The sequence below is a fragment of the Neomonachus schauinslandi genome, chromosome 12 (assembly GCF_002201575.2).
Source record: "Neomonachus schauinslandi chromosome 12, ASM220157v2, whole genome shotgun sequence".
NCBI lineage: Eukaryota > Metazoa > Chordata > Mammalia > Carnivora > Phocidae > Neomonachus > Neomonachus schauinslandi.
Window position 1 is genome coordinate 78,742,387 of NC_058414.1, and position 22,996 is coordinate 78,765,382.

The window sequence follows — 22,996 nt, forward strand, 5'->3', positions numbered from 1 at the left end:
CCGGAACGAATGCGCCCATTCGGGGGTGTCACACAGGAAAATACGTACTCTGATTTACTCCTTAGAAGTAAATCTCAAGAATTTTTGTTAAAATTTGTATGCCTCAGAATATTTAAAGTTACTTAGGATAATGCCCTTTGTTCAGTAAATTAAATACTAAAATATTGTTAAAGGAAGTTTTGCACTTACCGAAATGTAAAGAATAACCTCCGCAGCAATGAGTATCTGACTTCTCCACTTTAAACATCATTTATTGTATAATCTTCGCCATTATGTTTGCTAATTATTCAGTTTCAATAAACAAAGAAGTTGCCATATATTAAACTTGACGTCCATGTTACGCCAGATAAAATTGGGTAAAACTATTTGATTTTAACATCTCTGATAGCTTCCAATACAAGTCTCCTATGTTCTAAAGAAATTGGTAAGCCATTATCAATGAACTTTGAAAATATTATAAAAATTCAAAATTAAAGGTGCCCTTATGAAACTAGCTAAGCAGGAATAAATCTAGAAAGGAAAATGAGATACGTAGTCCTGGGAGTCCTCTTATAAAATATGGATATCTCAAAATTAAACTTGATTAGTAATGTTGGGGGGAAAGGGATTCAAGAAAAGCAAGCTGACTTTTTATAAAATAATTAGGTTTAGAAAGGCAGTAGAAATGTAAACCTGGAGTTGCCTCTGAATTAGGAAACTAACAGACACTAAATCAGTTTGTCTCTTACATCAAAAGTGAGGTTCCTTGAAAACCACAGTGACAGCAGAAAGCAGTACAAATTCTTGAGAAATAATGGAAATCAGAGTCCTAATAATTGTCAAACCTGTGAACCACAGTGATAAGAAATACACACTTTAGATAGGCCTGCGTGGAGTTCTTGTTCTGCCATGTATATATGTATAACCTTATGGACCTTGGACAAGTTGCCTCTGAGTCTGTTTCCTCATCTGTAAAACGAAAATAATTTCTATTTATTAAAGGTGTAGTATAGAGATAATTAAACCTACTTCAAAGTTGTAAAATTTACCAAGAGAGCATATGTGAAATACCTGATACATAGTGGTTACTCAAATATTACTTGTTCACCATTGACCATCTTTGTCTATGGTCTCCTTGTCTTCCCTTTGCCTAAGGTCAGCTTCCCTTCCCTTAGCTAAGGATCAAAAGTTGAGTTGAAATGTGTATTTTTACCGTTGTGCTATCTGTGATATTTCAAAAACTTTCTTGCATTTAGAACTCTATGTACTTCTCCAAATATATAGTGGTGAATTTGGGGCATAATTTCTTTTTTAGCAGAATTTCTACTAAGGCTATATATTATGCCACATAGACTATATATGTCCCACTATGCCAAAATTACAAACCTTTTAAAAACTATAAATCTAGAGACAGAATCATATTTGTTTCTAATATCTTTTTAATATTAAGTAATATTTTATAATATATTTTCTAATATTAATTTTATTTGTTAATAAAAACTGAAACGCAGCAATTTTTATGCTAGAAGGCCAACTTTTAAAAGCTTATAGACCACCCAACTATTTTGAAGATGGGAGAGAGAGACGTGGAAGAGGACTAAGGGGAAAAAGCAGGCAGCATGGAAAGCTAGTCGAAGGGACATCAGCTATGAGTTAACTACTGGGCTCTAATCATTTCACGACCTCTTGTTAGCCTAGACTATGTATTGTTTTAATTGCTTTTTTTTTCTTTCAGGAAATATTAAATGTCTTATCTATTTCTAGGTGCAATTTTCTGACTATTTGCCCCTGTTCTTTTTTGTTTAGAAATGATGATGGAAAATTATAACCACCATAGGCTTTTTTTTTTCTCAAGCCCAAATCATTTCTTTAACTTTGGCTCGAGATTTGAAATATGGTTATTTTGTCCACAAAATTGCAATCTAAGTTCTTATTTTCTACCCCTTCTTTGTTATTTTTGCTTTTCTTTGGCCTTTTTCCAACTCCCTATTCATAAAATGTGGAAAATGTTACCGTGAACGTTACATTGGAAATATGACTTCCTTACTCTTATGAGCATGTGAACAAGCAATATTTGGGGTTTTCCCTTCTTAGGGTGCACACAAGGATTTTGTTTTTCCATGTTCATCCTGAGACCAAGCAGTAGCAGCTTGATTTGTTTCAAAGTTTTAGTAAGTCTCTTCTTTTATTCTCGATAGTGTATCCTCTATTTGGCAGAACACAAGACATCTTTCTCTCTGTTTTCTTTGGCAAGTTACTTTCTTATCTCAAATTCTTTTTACCCAGTTTGAGAGATTGGATTTGGTCCAGGAAATAAGAAGGATTCTATTTCCTTTCCACTAAGTATCTTGAAGTTTATAAGCCAGGTTAAGAAGACTGTAAGGATTTTATCTTCATATGGGTATAAAATGCATACGCTGTATTAAAATGTCTGAATATAAGAATAAGGCAATTCTTAAACTTAATTTCTTCCATTTGACTTTCCTTGACTCAAAATGTATTCTAACTACTTTTATTTTCTTCTTTCTTCACTATGATTCTTTAAGGTAAAGTCCTCATCTTAACAGAAAACATTAGGGTAGCTTATTTACGGAAATGAGGGCATAATTTCAGATGGATTACCTGCCATTATCATTATACTTTGAAAATTTCTCCTTTGTTAATCCACTTTTCTTCACAAATATAATTGTTTATAATCTATTATAAGTCCTTTGAAACACCCTGTTCTCCTTGCTAATGTTAATAATTCAAACTGTAGTGACACCTATCATTGTAGAGGAATGTGGAGGTAGCTGCACGTGGGATCAGTTGCATTCAGCAGCCATTGTAGCTTAATTACCAGTACTGACTAGCTGCTTTACTTGGCAGAACTGAGTTATAGAACAACAGCGAACCTGGATACTGCAGGGGTGACGAATGTGACTTCTACCATGCAACCTCCAAGTGCCTTGGGTTTAAAATGTGCACATTGTAAAATGTCTCTGTGCATGTTTATGTAAATATTGCCTATAGCAATGTTTGAGAGAATTTGTCCTAGTATTTTCTCTCATTAAATACTGAATGTTTTGTTTTTCATCAACTAAAATCTTAAAGAGCTAACAAACTATTTTCCCTTCCCTCTTCCTTTTATTTTTTTAGAGAGGGAGAGAGGGGGAGGGGCAGAGGGAAAGAGAATCGTAAGCAGGCTCCACAGCCAGCTCACAGCGCGCAACACGGGGTTCAATCTCACAACCCTGAGTTCAATCTCACAACCCTGAGATCATCACCTCAGTCAAAAATCAAGAGTCAGACGCTAGCCAACTGAGCCGCCCAGGTGCCCTTTCCTCTTCCTTTTAAATTTGAGTATAGGCCTCTCTGGGGCTTACTTTTTAAGAAATAGCTTATTTACAATTCGTTCTAATTTCTTATTGATGTTAGTAGAAAATTGGAATTCTTGTCTACGCTACGAATTACAGTGATAGTCACTACCTCTATATGGCATAATCTCCAGATACCTAATACATATCTTTATTGAAGAAATTATTTAAACAGCTAAGCACGTTATAGTTCCCAGGGTGCTGCTTACTGTTTTTTTCTGCTGTTGCTCTTTAATGTTAATGAATATTCAACGGCTCTCAGTTTAATTATTTCAGATGAGAGGGGGAGAAACATTGGCTCCTTTATTATAATGTGTTTGATGTCAGTCTACCTTGACTGAATTGGTAGGCATCTTGGATACTCGTGATGATTTGAAGATGCCATGTATCCCCATTACCTCACTAAAAGTATCAGGGTGAAGGATATGGTCTTCTCTATCATCCAGTGTGTTGTTGTTGTTATATTGATCAGGTTTATTTGATTTTCTATTTCAATAATTTTTGTGTTTTTATTGCTCTTTTCTACTTCAGGCTTAGTAATTCGTAGTTCTTTTCCCATTTCAGAGTTGAAATCAAGGCTTTTTATTTTTTTATTGAGATATAAGTGACATGTAACATTAAATTACTTTCAGGTATACAACATAATGATTTGGTATTTCAATATATTCCAAAATGCACTTTCTAAAATCAATTTTTAGCTTTATAAAAGTGATACATGCACAAATTAAAAAAACAAACAAACAATACTACAAAGTTTATAACAACAAAAAACAGAATCTTCATGCTTCCTTCTCTACCCTCATTTACTTTCCCCAGAGACATCTACTTTGTTTCTTCTGGTTTTTACATATGTATTTATAAATAAGAGGTTAAACTACTATGTACTGATTGATCAATTTAAAGTATTATCTATTAACTTTCTATTATAAATGGTGAGGATTTATCTCTTAAACTACCACTCCCACTTTTCTCTCTCTTCCCACAGAGTTACAGCACAATTTGTGTTTAAGTCATTATCACACAGAACGATGTGTGTTAGTCTCTAACAAGTCAAGTATTGCACTATGATTATATTTACATTCTTGTGCTACTTTAACTTTGTTGGTTTTTTTTTTCACCTCAATGATTTCCTCAAATTTTCTTTTAATTTTTTCATTTCTTCCATATTCTTTAACAGCTATAAAATCCCTCTCCATACTATTTTCCAGGTAATCACGTGTATCAGGAATCTATGTTGTTTGTTTGTTAGTTTGTTTTTAATCAGAGACCTCTCTCCCTGAACCCTCCCCCATCCTATGTTAATCTAGTCTATGACTATCTTGACTACATGGCTATTATCTGGGATTTCCCCTCAACCCTTTTATGTCTTGGGCCCTCTGTTTCTGGATCCTATGTTATCTACATTGGTTTATTCCCTCATTTTGGTAGTGTATATCCATTAGTGACTTCCTGAGGAAAAAAAAATTGTAGAAAGTAAAATTTTTGAAACCTTGCATATCAGATAATGTCTTATTCTAACCTCACCCTTGGCTGATAGTTTAACAGGATATAGATTTCAGACTGAAAATCAGTTTTCTTCAAAATTTGAAGGTGTTATTCCATTGATTTCTAATTTTCAATGTTGCTGTTGAAATATGGTGATGTTATTCTGATTCTGATCCTTTGTGTGACTTTTTATTCTCTCTATAAGCTCTTAGGATCTTTGCTCATGGAATTCTGAAATTTGATGATATATCATAGTGGCATCTTTTATATATATATACAGTCATTGTACTGGATATTCCAAAGGCCTTTTCTATCTGAAAACTCATGTTCTTTGGTACTAGAAATTTTTCTTAGGTTACTTTCTCATCATTTTCTCCACTCAGTTTTTCTCTTCTCTTTCCAGAATGCCTGTTGGTCAAACGTTAAACCTCCTGATGTATTCTTTTTTTTTTTTTTTTAAAGATTTTATTTATTCATTTGACAGAGAGAGACACAGCAAGAGAGGGAACACAAGCAGGGGGAGTGGCAGAGGGAGAAGCAGGCTTCCTGCGGAGCAGGGAGCCTCATGCGGGGCTTGATCCCAGGACCCTGGGATCATGACCTGAGCCGAAGGCAGACGCTTAACGACTGAGCCACCCAGGTGCCCTCTCCTGATGTATTCTTTACAAAACTAGGAACTACACATAAGTTTCACTCTTTGCGATTGCTCCAGTGAACTCTCACCCGTCATCATCTCTGAACACAGACGCCATAAATCCCCTACTAATATTGGGAACAAGAAACTAGAATCTAAAAGCTGTATATTTCTTTTCTTTCTTTCTTTTTTTAAAGTGTATGTTTCTGCTACCACCTTTGCCAGAATGTATTCCTTTGCCACCCACTACTTTGTGCTTTGAAATCACAGTTGCCCATGGGTTTGTCTGTTTAGAGAAAAGTCACATACCTGTGCCCTAGCTGCAAGAAAGGCTGAGATTTCAGGTTCAACTTTAGGGATCTACAGATTCACAAGGTCAGAAATTCCCTGAATGTAGGAGGAATATTTATAGGCACTCAGCAGCAAGTTGATTCAGTTGGAGAGAAGGTGGCAGTCGACAGTCAGGACTTTAGGACACTGGATGACTAGAGAGGAGATCTTTTTAAAGACAAAACAATAGTATTAAATATTAAATACAACTAGTATTTGCTTTCCAATTTTATGAAGGTGATAGCATTTGTACATGCATATCCCACACATAAAAAATTGTAAAATTGTCTCTAGAACGTAAGCAGTCCTTTTCATTCCTATTTTTTTTTGTCTTTAATAAGGATTATCAATGTTGTCCCCCCCACCCCACCCCAACCCAGGTCAACTAGGTTCGTCCTTGGAAAGTTAGTAATGGCTGAGAGGATTGGTACTATAAGATTATACACTTTGATGTCATTCGTCTATGAATAGCTGCTTTACCAGTCCATTAAAGAAAATTGTGTGTCATTTTATAATATGCTGTCAAAGCCAGTGACATACAAATTTTCTATTTGGTAAATATAATTAGTTTGTACATGTCTGTCTCCTCCATTACTAGCCTAAAGGCTCTGTCTTATTCATCTTGATATTTCCTTATTCTTAATATTGAACCTATACAGTATTAAATGTATATTCCTAGATCAAATGATCACCTCTGATTCAAGAAACAATATATGAATGTTTCTCATAAGGTACAAAGATAGTTATACATGCTCTGAAATCAAGACCAGAAAACTTACTGACTTGTCCAAACTCTTCCACACAATACTAATCATGTAGTATTCAAAGAGTATCTGGAAAGAAAATACAATACACAGAAATCTGCATACAACCTAGTGGGAGCAGGGAGAGGGGTTGTAACTTAGAGCAATAGACATGGATGGCTTTCACTATAGGTGGCCCAGCAAACGAAGTCAAGTCCCAAGCATGAAGTGATTTTTTTTTTTCCTGAGCAGTATCCAGGGGTCTGGTTCAGAAGAAATGTGGAATCTTTTGTTAGGGATTTCTAGGAATAATAGCTTTTAGCATGAATCATTTGCCAGAATAGTAAATTGAGGCCTGACTTGGTCTGGGAAAACAAGACTGAAAGCAAGCCCAGTACCCAGGTGTATTAAAAATGGCAGTAAGAACAAGGACCAGGACAAAAAGTCAGTAGACTGGCCATCCATAGGGACTAGGTGAGATAGACCAGTTCTCAAAATGTGGTTCCCCCAACCAGAGGCAATAGAATCAACCTGGGAACTTGTTAGAAATTCCCATTCTTGAATTAGAAACTGAATCAGAAACAATGGGGACAGAACTCATCAGTCTATATTTTAAAGATTTTTATTTATTTAACAGAGAGAGAGAGAGAGAGAGCACAAGTAGGCAGAGCGGCAGACAGAGGGAGAGGGAGAAGCAGGCTCTCCCCTGAGCAGGGAGCCCGATGCAGGGCTCGATCCCAGGACCCTGAGATCAAGACCTGAGCTGAAGACAGCTGCTTAACCAACTGAGCCACCCAGGCGCCCCTCATCAGTCTATATTTTAAAAATCCCTCCTTGTGATTACAATGGACTGACTTTCAAGAAGACATCTAGGGGGTTAAATTTACTACTACCAACAACTACCTTCCACCCCGTCCCCCAGCATATAAGATATATAGCATTCTACACACTGTATCTGAATTCCATTCCTTTTTGGGGAGGGAACTAAAAACCACGGGGGTTTATTCTTGTCAGCATAAGGCCTAGATAGTATAGTACCTGTAGGCACAACGTATTCATTGTTGACATCTGGCAAAACAGCTGCTAGGGCAAATGGATTAGCTATTCTAATCTGAGTTCTGATATTAACTAGCCATGTAATCTTAGTAAAGTCACTCAAATTCTGTATGCTTCCATTTCTGATTTCTGAAATGAATGAATTAATGATTGCTAAGGTCCTTTACAGCTTAAAATTATATAATCAATTCCATATTTTTGGATTGAAAAGACATCCAGCATTTTTAAAAGTAAGGGGTAAAGGGGCGCCTGGGTGGTTCAGTCGTTAAGCGTCTGCCTTCGGCTCAGGTCATGATCTCAGGGTCCTGGGATCGAGCCCCGCATCGGGCTCCCTGCTCCGCGGGAAGTCTGCTTCTCCCTCTCCCACTCCCCCTGCTTGTGTTCCCTCTCTTGCTGTGTCTCTGTCAAATAAATAAAATCTTTAAAAAAAAAAAAAAGTAAGGGGTAAAAAGGCAGTGCATAAGAGAATATAAGCAATGCTATTTTTTGCATTATTACAAATGCCCTTTGGTGGTATAAAAATGAATATATAAGCCTTATGATAAGCCCACCTCTATTGCCCCAGGAGAGGGGCTGGTAAGAATTTCAATCTCTTGAGCATAAAAATCCTACTTCTAGGGCACCTGGGTGGCTCAGTCGTTAAGCGTCTGCCTTCAGCTCAGGTCGTGATCCCAGGGTGCTGGGATCGAGTCCCACATCGGGCTCCCTGCTCGGCGGGAAGCCTGCTTCTTCCTCTCCCACTCCCCCTGCTTGTGTTCCTGCTCTATCTATCTCTCTGTCAAATAAATAAAATAAAATCTTTAAAAAAAAAATCCTACTTCTAATAACCACAGCAGAAAGGAATGGGTAATTAGTGACTGTGGTTTCATGGAAATGTCACTCTAATATGTATCATTTATATTCAAAACTAGATTATACAAAACTTGATAATTGCTAAATCAGTCATGCTTCTCAATTTCCCACGGCTGAGAGTTAATATTATTAGTTTTTTTTTTTAATAGATGAGAAAAACATTGAACACTCAAGAATTTAGCCAGAGTCAATGGTTATATTAGGATAAATTCCTTATTCCTTGTTTGGAAATTATTCAGCTCAAATCCTTGTGTTAGAGGTAGAAGGGACCTTAGCAATTATATAGTTCAAACTACTCATTCATCTTTGTCTAAAAATGGAAAAAGCAAAAAAGTATAAGAGAATATGTGGATATATTTGGTTTGCTACATAGCAACAGCTGTTGATTAAATGTATCTAAAAATTCCATTGAGAGGCAGCATAATATAATGAAAATAAGGTAGACATTATAGTCAGACCTCTGTTGAAGACTAGGTCTGCAGTGGTCAAACTAACTTCACTGTATCTCATTTTTCTCATCTGTAAAATGGAGATAATACCTATCCCATGGGACTGTTGTAGGGAGTAAAATTGAAATTATGTATATAACAGCACCTGCCACAAATTTGGCCTTTAATTGTTGCTCAGTAAATGGTAGCTATTACTACTTAGAATGTAAGCACCTCCCACAAAAAAAGATTTTCAAGAATGTTGATCAAACTACTCAGCCATATTTATACGTACTTTATACATATAAACACGTGTAACCTGAAAACCCTATGGCGTGTAGATCAAGTTTTAAAACATTTCCTTGCTGTGTTTTCTCAATTCTTAAGTTACCCATCCAAGAAAAATATTTTGCCATCTCATCAATAAGTACAAATTTGCCATTTGTTTTAAGATTGAATCCTTAAATCTTAATATTAGGTTACTAGTGATATCTTATTAAATCATTACTGTCTTTCTCCAGAATCTATTTGTCCTTCTCTAGAAGTTAAAAAAAAAAACAAAAACCCAATAATTAGTGTTTGTATTAGACCAGGTTCCCTAGAAGCAGAGCCTGAGATAGGAATTCAGGCACACATGAGTTTTCTTTTTTTTTTTTTTTAAGATTTTATTTTTATTTATTTGACAGAGAGAGAGACAGCCAGAGAGGGAACACAAGCAGGGGGCATGGGAGAGGGAGAAGCAGGCTCCCGGCCGAGCAAGGAGCCCGATGTGGGGCTCGATCCCAGGACCCTGGGATCATGACCCGAGCCGAAGGCAGACGCTTAACGACTGAGCCACCCAGGCGCCCCCACACATGAGTTTTGAAGGGACTGTTTGTCAGAAAGCACTCAATAATGGAATGAAGGAAGCTGCAAGGGGGAGGAGAAATAGCCACGAGAATGACATCTCGGATGAGGTCTGGCCTTAGTTTGATCCAGAGTATGAGGCTCTGAAGCATAAATTATTGCACAGAAATGTCACCTTGAGGCCGAGGGGATCAGCCTTTTGTGTGTCACAGATTACACACTCAGCCATTGGTTTTGGGAGGAGGGAGCAGTTTGAGTGGTGACGCCCACTAGCCAAAGGCAATGTCAAGTCTCTGGAGAAGGAGAGCAACTGTGAGCCGTTAGCAGGCAGCACTTTCAACCCTGGGAGCTGGGTGCCTGGACTGGTCAAGGGGAACAGGATAGCTCCTTCCAGGAAGGTTTCTAAATCCATGATTTTTCCTTTGCACTCACAGCATCCCGAATAGTAATTTCTAGATTTCTGTAAGCTGAAATCTAATTCACGCTCTATAGCCAAGTCATGGGCCCCAGAACCCAGAGGAGACACTTTTTGCTAATTCCTACAAAAGCACTGAGTAGACTAGCGACAGTCGTTGAAGCGTAAACTGCAAGTGAAGGGCCTCAGTACCCACTGCTCAGCAGGGCCAGGAAGGCAATACCGACAAATGTTTAAGGAAAAAATAACAGCTGGATATAAATTTTCCTTTCATGAAAGCCCAATTATTGTTTTTCTCTGTTTGGTCATCACTTAATCTTGATTTCAATTGTTACCAGTGAAAAACAATAATTTCTTCGTCTTTAAAGCATCTGGAGGGGCACCTGGGTGGCTCAGTCGTTAAGGGTCTGCCTTCGGCCCAGGTCATGATCCCAGGGTCCTGGGATGGAGCCCCGCATCAGCGGGAAGCCTGCTTCTCCCTCTCCCACTCCCAGTGCTTGTGTTCCCTCTCTTGCTGTGTCTCTCTCTGTCAAAACAAAAATAAGAAAAACATCTGGAGGCTTATATTTTGTTTGGGTTTACACTCTTGCCTTTGGTTCTGACTCTGGAGTACTATGAGACTTCAGAGAAACTGTGGCAATCAGAAACCCGCAGAGGGCCGCCTGGGTGGCTCAGTCGGTTAAGCGTCTGCCTTGGGCTCAGGTCATGATCTTCAAGTCCCGGGATGGAGCCCCATGTTGGGCTCCCTGCTCAGCGGGGGGTCTGCTTCTCCCTCTCCCTCTGCTCCTCCCCCTGCTCGTGCTCTCACTCTCAAATAAGTAAAATAAAAAAAACCAATACCCGTAGAGATGCTCATTTCAGTCATGGTCCACCTAAGGAATTACAGATTAAGTATTTAAGACAGAATGAATTTAACCCAGAGTAAAGATAATATGTAGAATCTGATTATCCATAAGTGATTTAAAAGCTAGTAACGAGCAGAAACCCTAAGTGATCAAAGTCCAGTCAAGAGAAAGTGAATTTGGAAATATATATATATCTTGCTATCTCTGAAGGAGACATAGGGACTGGGAATTTAGAAGGCTACATACAACCTTCTACAGTTATTTTAGCAAATAATACCATACCTGTCCTTGAGATTTTGCTATCAAACCAATTTCTCACCCTTCCTCTGTTCTGTTCTGTATTGTAAGGGGTGACTCCTAGAAAGGTATAATTCGCAGCTTCCAAATCAGCTGATTTCCAGCTAGGTTCGGCTAATGAGAGGCACTTTCAGGACTGGAGGACTGGAGAGAGAAGTCAGGAAATTTCTCCCGTTGTTTTTGTTTTGTTTTGTTTTGTTTTCTCCTGAGAAGGCCTCCCTGACAGTAGAGCTTCCACTGAATAGGGCAGCTGAGGATCCAGCTACTGCTAGGTATCTCTGGGTCCTCCTTCTCCCTTTGTCTTTCCAGACTCAGAATTCTAGTGACTTTCTCTTTCTGCTAATCTCTGTTTCTACTGTCCCCTATTTGGTTTTTCAGCATTCCTAGCACCTGTGAAAACAATAATCAGATTCCACATATTACCTTTACTCTTCCATATTTTCCTATAATAGATAACTGTTCTTCTACAAAAGCTAATGTCCACACTGCCAAGTAGTGGTAGTCACGTTTATATTTTGTGACCTTGCCCTTAGAAAGTCAAATCTAAGGTCTAAGACCCTCCCGAACATAGAAAATTGGACCAGGGCTGAACACCTAATCTCAACTGGGCCAATCAAATTTGTTTCCTGACATCTGGGAATCATATGTACTAGACGTTAGTGCATGCTAGTTCCATAAACTGAGGACATACAAATGCAAGGAATGTGTGGTGGCCAAAGCAATTTGCAGAGAGAAGTTGGAATGAAGCAGAATTAAGCAAAGATGGAAGCTCCTGTGACCCCCCTCCCCCAGGGAGGGAGATCCAAGGACGAGTAGCCTGAGTCCCTGCTAGCAATCCAGTTCCTAGTTGGGACCCTGCATGACTTCCTGCTCTTGGATACTGAGAAATACTCCATTATCCTATATAAATTCCTCTTTTTTGCCTTATTTCAGGGAGGGGGGAGGTTCTATTACCTACGACTAAAAGATCCTTGCCTAAGCTAACATTTTAACTAATTTAAACAAGTAGTTTAAAAATTAAGTTACATATTTCCTTCCTCATATTTCCTTTTCTTCTCCTTTAAGATAGGGAGATATACACAGTGGAACACTGGTACTTTTTTTTCATTTGGATACTCTTCATACTGAAGTTATTGTATGTTTACGTTATATTCAGCTAGACTGGGACTTTGAACCAATGAAAGAGAAAGCTCTAAAAAGCATCAAAACTGACTTGGTGTGTTGATTCAGTTCCTACATAATGATGATATCTACATGCATGCACATTATAATGTTCTGACACACATAAGGAGAATGTGTCACTCTGTCACAATTTCCTGTCTTAATGAAGGTTCACACAACACATCCCAATCTTCCCCAGGCTCTCCAAGCACCACTGGATTTACTGGGCCATAAGAGACAATTGGCAGACCACTTTACCTCAGGCTGAACTTACTGGAGAGCCTTCTTTTACTGTCGGCTCCACTCCAAAAGAGCAGTTTGCAAACACTGGATAAATAAATTGAAATAAGGCACTCAATTATATCTACTGACATAACCATCCAAAGAGGTCCACCAAGCCTCCTTTTTTACTGGAAAGACATGTTAGGAATGGCAACATGCCCTTCATTTTGAAGAAGATATTTTTACATGTCCTCCTGAAACGTCCCTATGGTATCAGACTTCTGTATTTGGTGGTATTCATTTCCCCATCACGTTCATTTATCTGACCAAGGCACCTAGGATACTTGCAACCTCCTGATCTACAGGTCAGTTTCAGTGTGATGTTGTTTTACACAGTGAACTAACCCGATATCAAGTGGAATGGGAACATGGTCCAGGAGGTCTGACCTAGGCTTGAGAAATGAGCCGATCTGTGAGCCTCACAATATCCTTCCAATAAATTCCTCTTTGCTTTAGTTATTCAGGGTCAGTTTCTGTTGCTGGAACGAAACCCTAGGTGATTCTAACATTTCTAGCATAAAGCTGGTTGCAGGTAACATATCATCATTGGGTTATTTGGAATTGGTTATCTGGCTGTGAGGAGCAAAAGGCAGTGAAACTGTCATTCACATTCTAAGTTGGGAAATTAGCAATGAAACAGCATCACATTATTGCCCAGGCTTATTACAATCGAGAATTTATTAGGATTCCAGGAAGCTCTAGGGCAGGGGTCAGCAAACTATAGCTCAGTCTGGCCTGCTGCCTGTTTTTATAGATAAAGCTTTTTATTTTTTTTACTTTTTATTTTTTATTTTTTTAAAGATTTTATTTATTTATTTGACAGAGAGAGACAGCGAGAGAGGGAATACAGCAGGGGGAGTGGGAGAGGGAGAAGCAGGCTTCCCGCGGAGCAGGGAGCCCGATGCGGGGCTTGATCCCAGGACCCTGGGATCATGACCTGAGCCGAAGGCAGTCGCTTAACCAACTGAGCCACCCAGGCACCCCAAGATAAAGCTTTTTAAAAGATTTTATTTATTTATTTGACAGAGAGAGCAAGAGAGTACAAGCAGGGGGAGCAATAGAGGGAGAGGGAGAAGCAGGCCTCCCGCGGAGCAGGGAGCCGGACACCGGGCTCGATCCCAGGAGCCTGGGATCATGACCTGAGCCGAAGGCAGACGCTTAATCATCTGAGCCACCCAGGAACCTCTATAAATAAAGCTTTATTGGAACATAGCCATGCTCATTCTTTAAGTATTGTCTATGACTGCTTTCATGCTACAATAGCAGAACTGAGTAGCTGCAACAGAAACATGTATAACTCACAAAGCCTCAAATATTTACTATCTGGCCATGCACAGAAAAAGTTTGTTAACCCTTAATAGGTAATTAAGTGTTTTTTTTTTGCCATCAAATAATAAAGGTATGAAGAATTCAATAACTGTGAGACAGCACTGAATAAATTAACCAGTGAGAATGACAAGCTCTTGTCTATAAATTCCTGCCTCAGAGCACAGCCTGATACTCAGGGACATTCTGTGATAATTCTGAAAAAAATATCTCTCTTGGACAGATAGGACTATAGGACTGAGATAGCCAGAAGTGAAGTTCATAATTTTATCCACGGTTGCTGAACTAATGACTTGTGGATTAGAGTATCTTAAATACTTTGCAATGAGATAGGAATAACCATTAAAATTACTCATAACAAAGGAACGGGCTATTTTATTGTAAATTTCTTATAAGAATCATTGACCTTAAGAAGTTATACCTTTTCTGGTCTTTTTAAATAATATAGACAGCTTGAATTCTATCCTTCAAATGACAACAAAGGTAACTCAACATGCACTGTGTCTGGCATCTCTGTGCTCACGGAAGCCTAACATTTTGCCCTTCCTAAAGCCTTCCACCTGCTATACTCTACACTTCTCTGTATTCTTTCATTGGCTTTCTCCAATCAATATATAAATATGCTCAAATATTTCTCAAGTTAAAATTAAAACTACTCTGATTGTTTAGTTACTATCCTGTATCTCTCCTCTTCACAGTCAAGCTTCTAAGAAGAGTCATGTTCATTCACTGTCCCCATTTTTTCCTTTCTCTTTCACTCATCAAGCAATGTGAGCTTGTTTCCACCCCTAACATTCCAGGGACTAAGTTCACCAATGACTTAGTAACTACTAAATCCCCCCAAAATTCATTAGTTACGTGACATATTGGTAGAATTTGACATCTTCTCTTCTCTACAGGCTCTCTACCGCCAGTCAATACATTATCTATCTCTCCCAGTAGTGTTATCACTCACTCTTTTCTCTATGGGCTCTGCATCTTAAAAAATATTGATCCAGCCAGAGTTCTATCATTTTGCTTCTTTTCTTTGGCCTTGAATATAGCAGGAGTCCTAACAAGATCTGGTGAATAGATTGATTCTGATGTGTTAATCCTGTTTGTCAGAATAACATAAGCAACCATTTACTGAGGACTTATTACATGCCAGATACCATATTGAGTGCTTTAGATACATTCTCATTTAATTGAATTCTTTCTTGGCTTATGGGAAATATTTTTAACATCTCTTTTCAGATTTAGACAACTTGTACAAGTCAGTGAGAGAAAAGATCTGATTCAAAGCTGGTTATTCTGACAGAAAGCCTACACCCGTAACAGTGACATTATTAATGTCCATGGCTTTTTACTGTCATCTTTGTGATTCCCATGTATCTCTCCAGACTTCTCTCCTGAGCCCCAGATCTGTAGCTTCAACTGATAAGCTCCTCCAAGTCATCAATGGCAAATCTGAACTCATAATCTTTGTTCCCAATCTTTCCTTTTCAGAGCGAATAGCACTGCCATATACTCTTTCTCAGTCAGAAACTTCAAAACCATCGGGTTCTCCTATCCCTCACACTGTCCCTGTCCTCTAAACTCCAGTCACCGTATCGTGTCAATTTTACCTCCTTTAAGCTCTCTATCCATCACCTCGTTCATCTCCCCTGCCTGTGCCCCAAATCAGGCCATCCTTGACTGCCTTCATAGTCTCCCTGTTTTTACTCTTGCTGCCCTGCCCCCAATTCACCCTGCACATTATTGCCAGCAAGCACATGAGAAGCTCACCATGTTACCCTCCCTCCTAGAAATTCTTCAGAGGTTCTTCATTGCTTACAGGGTAAGATTTAAGTTTCTTACTTGGATGTATAAGGCCCTTCAGTGTCTCTCCCTTCCCACCAATTCAGCCTCGCGCTCTGGTAGCTCACTCTCCCTCACCCCTCATACTTCATGCCCCATCAGTACTTAGGGTTGCCCAAACAGGCCACATTTCTTACCCCTTATTACCTCTGCTTGGAATGTCCTCTCTCCTGTTTCCTTGTTTGTCTGTGTGGCAAGCTTTCCTTCAACAACGAGGTCAAGTATTTACCACTTTTGTGAAGCCTTTACTGAATTTCCCAGCGGAGGTGCCCCTTTCTCCTCTATGCCCACATTGCAACTTGCGTGCAATTCCACTACAGCTTAGGATGAATTAAACGTGTCTGTACTTACTTGTTTCCTCATGTGGTTCTAAAGAGATGGAGCCTGTATTTTTAATGCATATGTAGATTTTTCTTACACATGATCGCCTACTGCCTGGCACAGATTCTCAATAAATATTTGTCGATTAACAATTAAAGAAACACAAAAGGGAAGGGAGGAAAGAAAGGAAGGAAGAGAGAAACAAAAGGAGGACTTTCAGAGTTCTAAGAAAAGACTACAGATTCCTTGTAGTTCTCTATCTCCTTTTCTTTTAAATAATCTTGGCCCTCCTGGTGTTAAATATCTGAGTCATGACTAACACTTCTGTTCTCACCCATTTGGATACAAATACCGATGTCACCCTCTGCAGCCAGGTAGGTTCCTTCAAAATTTTCCTATCTTTATTGGAAGGTCTTTTGCGAGATACCAGCTTCTCCAATCTTACTTCCTTTCCACTGACACTCCTGATGCATAACAATTTCATAAACAAAGAAAGCCAAACTTTCTTTTGAAAGTGGCAATGACTCTTAATGACAAAAACACATTCAATAATAGTACTGGATTGACCAGGAATCATATATTATATCTAAATAATTTGTCTGAATATATTTCTCCTGCAAAAAATGCAACATCAAAGACTTAGAAGCTAATTGTTTTGAACATCTTATTCATCATTCAAGATATATATTAATCAAAAAACTTGTCAATTCTCAAGGAAATTTTTGCATCTTATTTCTTTTGAATTAACAAAGCTACAAGTGATAAATAAAGAAAATGAGTTGTCACTCTGAAGATGAATAAAGGTGGTAACCAAGTGGTGATGTTGCCTATATAGAACAATGTTCTTGCTTTCTGACAATTATCATATGGTTTCACTCATATGTGGAACATAAGCAATAGCACAGAGGACCATAGGGGAAGGGAGGGAAAACTGAAGGGGGAGAAATCAGAGAGGGAGATGAACCATGAGAGACTATGGACCCCAGGAAACAAACTAGGGTTTCAGAGGGGAGAGGGATGGGGGATGGGGTAACAGGGTGATGGGTATTAAGGAGGGCACATGTTGTGATGAGCACTGGTGTTATATGGCAACTAATGAATCATTGAACACTACATCAAAAACTAATGATGTACTGGCTAACTGAACATAATAAAAAAAATTTAAAAAAGATAAAAAGCAGGATTCACAGTCAAAAAAAAAATGTTCTTGCTTTCTAAGCACGTTGGGGCAGGGGTAGGGAAGAGAGACCAGGTCGATATAGGTAAAGAGAGAAATCGACAGTATACAATTGTCAGGGATGCAATATGTTGGGCATTTTTGCAAGTCAAGGGTTTAAAACATAATCATTAATTGGAGAAATCACTGCTCTTAACATACAACAGTATTGGGTATCTGTTAATTCTATGGGAAACATGGTAAAAAAGGGACTTACAGTCTCTTTCTCTAATATTTTGCCCTTAATTCCCTTCTTAGTTTTCATTAATTTCTCAAAAGCAGTATCTGCTAATGAAATAGTTTGTCTTTTCAAAATTAATCCATTAGATGACAAATATTTATGTATGTAAAAGAAAGCATAACTTTTCAGTATTGAAATGATCAAAAACTAAGACTTAAAAGAACAACTGCTTTTGCAGTCCCTCTTTCTGTAGTCAGCATTTCTTCAGCTAATGCATTACCAAAACAGTGCAGGTCTTTATCTTAGTCTTCATATTTATTTAAACCAAGGCTACGAGTGAAGCAAGCAATACGCTCTTCCTGCTTCCGTAGTGTAACAAAACATTGTCCCAAGGAGGTTTATTCTCTGGATATGTTCTCTCACTCTCTCCTGGTAGGTCAGGTTTCATTTTTTTATCATTCTACTCTTCCTTTAGCTATTCTAATTTCCTTCCGAAGATATGCTTTCCAAGGCCAACTCCTGATATTTCTCTCATTTGCCCATTGCTGTTGTTCCATGACATTACTTACTCTTTTTTCAACAAATAGGTTCCTAAGTTTCCCACTCTCCAGCTTCTGTTCCTAGAGTTCCTGATTCACAGTGTCTACAAATTTGGATTACTAATAACTTATTTTCTGTTCTGAAGGACACTATGTTGATATCTTTCTTATTATGAAACTGTTCTAATTGTAGTTGCTACAGAACTCTTTGTATTACAAAAAGACTTTTCTTTTTGTCATCAATAATAGTTGCCTTCTGTTCTCTTGATTTTCAAAGCATATGAGTCTGTCCTTAATTGGAAATATAGAACATCAGTACTCCAAAACCACCTCAGGCAGCATAAACCATAATTTTTTGCTATTCAGCTACTCTCAAACCCAGTAAGAAATGTGAGAGTTAGAAAAATTTTCAATGAAGTGCTCCCCATTGAAACCCCTAGGTAACCTAACTTTTATTTTTGTACTCAATTAGATCCCTGGAAGGCTACATAGTTGTACCACATTAACTTAAACCTCTTGTGGGATCAGAATGCACGAAGTTATACTTTCAAATGCACTAAGTTATAGTTTAAAAACTCTTGACTTCAATAGAAGATTGTTATAAGAAAAAAAATTCACTTTTATATTGAGTATAAAATTATTGTTTGGGATATTTTTCTTAAGTAATATGAGTTAGTAGGCTCTCTATAGAAGTGCTTACTGAGAAATTTCTTTTGGAATTTAGTTGAAGGGAATAGGCTCTCCGGAAGTGGTGACATGATTGCTCTTTTCTGATAAGAGCTGTAAAATAATGTACTTATACCCCATCCCCCATAGGCCCCACCTGCCCCATCTCAGCCTAGTAGGATACTCAGGGGAAAATTTGAAACTCAATCACATGCACTATCAGTGTCTTCAAAATTTCTGACATTTGCATACCTTCTGATGTTTGCCACCTCCTCACCCTCCCACAAGAATTTATATTCCCACTTTAATCAGATCTCTTTGTTTTTGCTTTAACAAATGTATTTTAAAAGAACACTTGGGTTTGATTTGCTAGCTATATTTTTAATTCACATTAAAATAAATATTAAGCTATTAAAATAAAAAGTTTATTATACACATCATGCTTAAAATCATCTCACATATAATCCATGGTATAATTATCATCCATTGGAAAACATTGAACTGTGTTAACTTTTAGGATTGACTTATTTTGGTTCTGATTTTCTACTTAATAACTTTATTGTATATATCTTTTGTTGCCTCAAGATAACTTGCTAAAAGGGGACTCAACTATAGGTGGTAGAATTCTAAGTATAACAAGCTCATGCAAAACAAAAGAAAAAGAAAAAAAAAAAGATTGGGTTTATTGGTTCTCATAATTGAAAAGACCAAGATAGATTTCTTAAGGCTTAGCTGGATATCTAGGGCTCATTGATGTCAGTAGGTCCCAGCCCTTCATTCTCCACATTTCAACTTTATTCTATGTAGCCACGATTCCTGGGCAGGTTCTATCCATGTGCTGGCTCCCTGCAGTTCCAGTTCTTAGCACCTGCCAGCTTAGCAATTTGAAGAAAAGCTACACTGCTCTTTTCCCACAATCTGAGAAGTCTTTAGTCTGACTCTCATTGCCCCCAGGGTCATGTGCTCGTCACCACTGCGGCATATGGTGTGCTGTGTTCTAACTGGTAAAGTTTGGATCACCACCTAGGGGAGATGGGCCAGTTCTACCCACACCACACATGCTTGTAGAAAGGTAGATAGTTTCTAAAGTAAGAGAGGGGTGTGGTAAAAGAGCTAGTATGGACTCAATGTTTGTGTTGGCTCATCCCAGGAAAACTGGAGCTAAAATGGCCCTTTCGAGTATTCCCATTATGGTGTCAATTAGTCACTGGATGGAAGCCACCACAAAAAGGGCATTATCTTGGGTGAGGTGGCTCTCTATAGTTGATGCAATCCCTGTCGAGGCTGGCAGCAGAAAGCTGCCTGCCAGTAGCCCTTCCAGGAGCTGGGGTAACAAGTCCTCCTCCTCGGAGGATCTGAGTGACTTGTCACAATGTCCACCACAGTTAACCAGCTCGTGCAAAAGGTTGAAAGATGCAAACATCTGTCTACTTCATAGTTTATATAGTCCTTTTGCAAAGAATCTCATGGAGTATTATAGCCACCTCAAAATCATAAGGGAAAGAGATTTGAAGGGGAAAAAAAATGAACATTTACTAATATAAGGTAAAATATGATAGGCAGATTTTTGGATTTCATAGACCAAAGAAATTGCCCTTAAAAATTGAGAAGACAGGGCGCCTGGGTGGCTCAGTTGGTTAAGCGACTGCCTTCGGCTCAGGTCATGATCCCGGAGTCCCTGGATCAAGTCCCGCATCGGGCTCCCTGCTCGGCAGGGAGTCTGCTTCTCCCTCTGACCCTCCCCCCTCTCATGTGCTCTCTCCCTCATTCTCTCTCTCTCAAATAAAAAAAAAAAAAAAAAAAATCTAAAAAAAAAAAAAATTGAGAAGACAAACATAAAGTTACCAGCTTTTATATTTACCAAGTAAGAATTTTTTTTTTACATCGTCATTAAAGAAATAGGTTATTTTAAATGAAAAGTTAAGATGGACACAATACCAGAATAAAGGACAACTTATGTTTAAATAAATCTACTTTCATAAAAATGTACTGTCTTGCTATTTACCTTATTTCATCATGGACAGGAGAAAAGTATGTCACCAAAAGTGTCACTGTGAACTGGTATTTAGGAATCATTACCATATGTGAAATTAAAACAAAACAAAAAACCAAACAACCTACTGCAGAAGTTCCCTGTAGGATACGGGGGAAAACTTTGTAAGAAAGGTGACATTAAATCTGGACAGTTCTTGAAAGCTAAGTAGCAGGATGAGTCAGGGAAAAGGTTTCAGGTTATGTGAAGAATGTGGGCAAAGACATGGAGATTGAATAGAGTAGGTGTAACATCACATAATGAAATGAAGTAATCCTGCTCAGGAGGGACATTAGTCATATAGAAGAGTGTTGAGCAATGAAACCAAAGTATGTTGGGACTTGATTTTTCAGTAAGCAATAGAGAAATATTAGAGGTTTCTGAGCTAGGAATTTACATGATTAAGTTTGTGCTTTAAGGAAAGTAACTTATTAGTAGATAGGTTTTATTCATGAAACATGCTAAAAATGGATTATATGGTGGAGTTTCTATGTCTTGTTATAAAGCTATTGTTGTAGTCTGTGAAAGGTAAAAGGAAGACACAGATTAGGAATGTGGCATTGAGAATATTAAGGAGGAAATGGATGTGGTAAATAGAATAGGAATAGAATCAACAGGATTTGGCTATATATTGAACATAAGAGCTTCATGAGAAGGAAGAAAAAGATAGTGGTAGTTCCATTAATAGAGAAAGAGAGTGAGCAAGAGACAGACTTTGAAAAAAGATAAAATGTTCAGCTGCAGGCATTATGAATTTCAATATTGTGCCTTAGGAAGAGTAGGCTGGAGAGAAAGTCTATTTCTAAAAATGCTTGTCCTTGTTTGCTATTATATTGTGAATTGTTCAGCTCCACCCAACAACTAAATGAAGGCAGTCTTTGCTCTGCACGTTCACTGAATCTTGTTGATATCAGAACTGTTTCCTCACTCCTCACTGAGATCAAACTTCAGTCAATACAGCACCATGCAAAATGAGAGCTGCCTGTATGTAGATTTCAGTAACTGTCTATCAGGGTTGCTGTACCTCAGCACTTGGTGTTTTGAACTGGATAGTTCTTTTTTTGGAGGGCTGTCCTATGCATATCCTATGTACTAAGTTTAGCAGCATCTGTGTCCCTGACCCACTAGATGCCAGTAGCCTACTCCATTGTGACAGTCAAAGATATGCCCAGACATCACCAAATATCCCCCTGGGAGGAAAAATAGCCTTAGTGGAGAACCACTGTGATATATGTACAAGTAGATATAGATTTACAAATATAAATTGACCTTTATAGTGAGAGATGAACCTCCTTATTTTTGATCCATGTTGTGATTGATGGTAAAATGCCAGTTGATGGTACTATGACCATTCCATGACCAACATTTCCGTCCTCATTACATCTACACAAAGACTAAACTTTGTTGAATGGCCACTGATGGAATGTATTGAATTTATTGCTTGTACTTCTGTGTCTTTACCTCATGGAGTCATAGTTACTTTGCTCTAAAAAGGAGAGAAACTAATTTGCTGGATGTCGGGGGAATCTGTCAGCTCTCACACATACTTCTACAGCCATTACTTATATTTGAAATTGTATTTGATTTCAGTCTACCCGAGTTGTTATTCTCTTTACCTCATCATTCATGGATGTTTGTAATCCTGTATTTTTCCCCCATGTAAATTCAAATAATAGAGTTAGGCTATAATGTTTCACCTTTTTGCTAGTATAGTAGTTGCAATCTAGAAACCTTTGGTTGTTATAATATTTTGGCATTTTTGTTATGGGTACTTTGTACATGATAACAATTACTTGGATTTGGAGAGAAGTCACTAAGACCAGAAGCAGAGTGGTTAGTGGGTAGAATCCATGGTAATAGCAATATCTAGTCGGAGTTCAGGCAACAGTGAGCACCAACATCTAAAAGTGGGGCATCTCGATGGATGGCAAGGGCATCTCAGTGGGTGGCAAGAACATAATCAGGCATGTGATACTCTGACATCTAGATGCAGTTGCCATCTGAGAGGCTGGTGCACAAATAATAGGCCTTCCAACCATTACAATGATGTTTCCAGTACAAAATTTCAAAACCAGAGGCTGAAGTGGTGGGAATGAGCAACTAGGCAAAACACTAAGACTGAAGTTAAGAATTCGGGACAACACAGAGGTCCACTGATTTGAACTACATG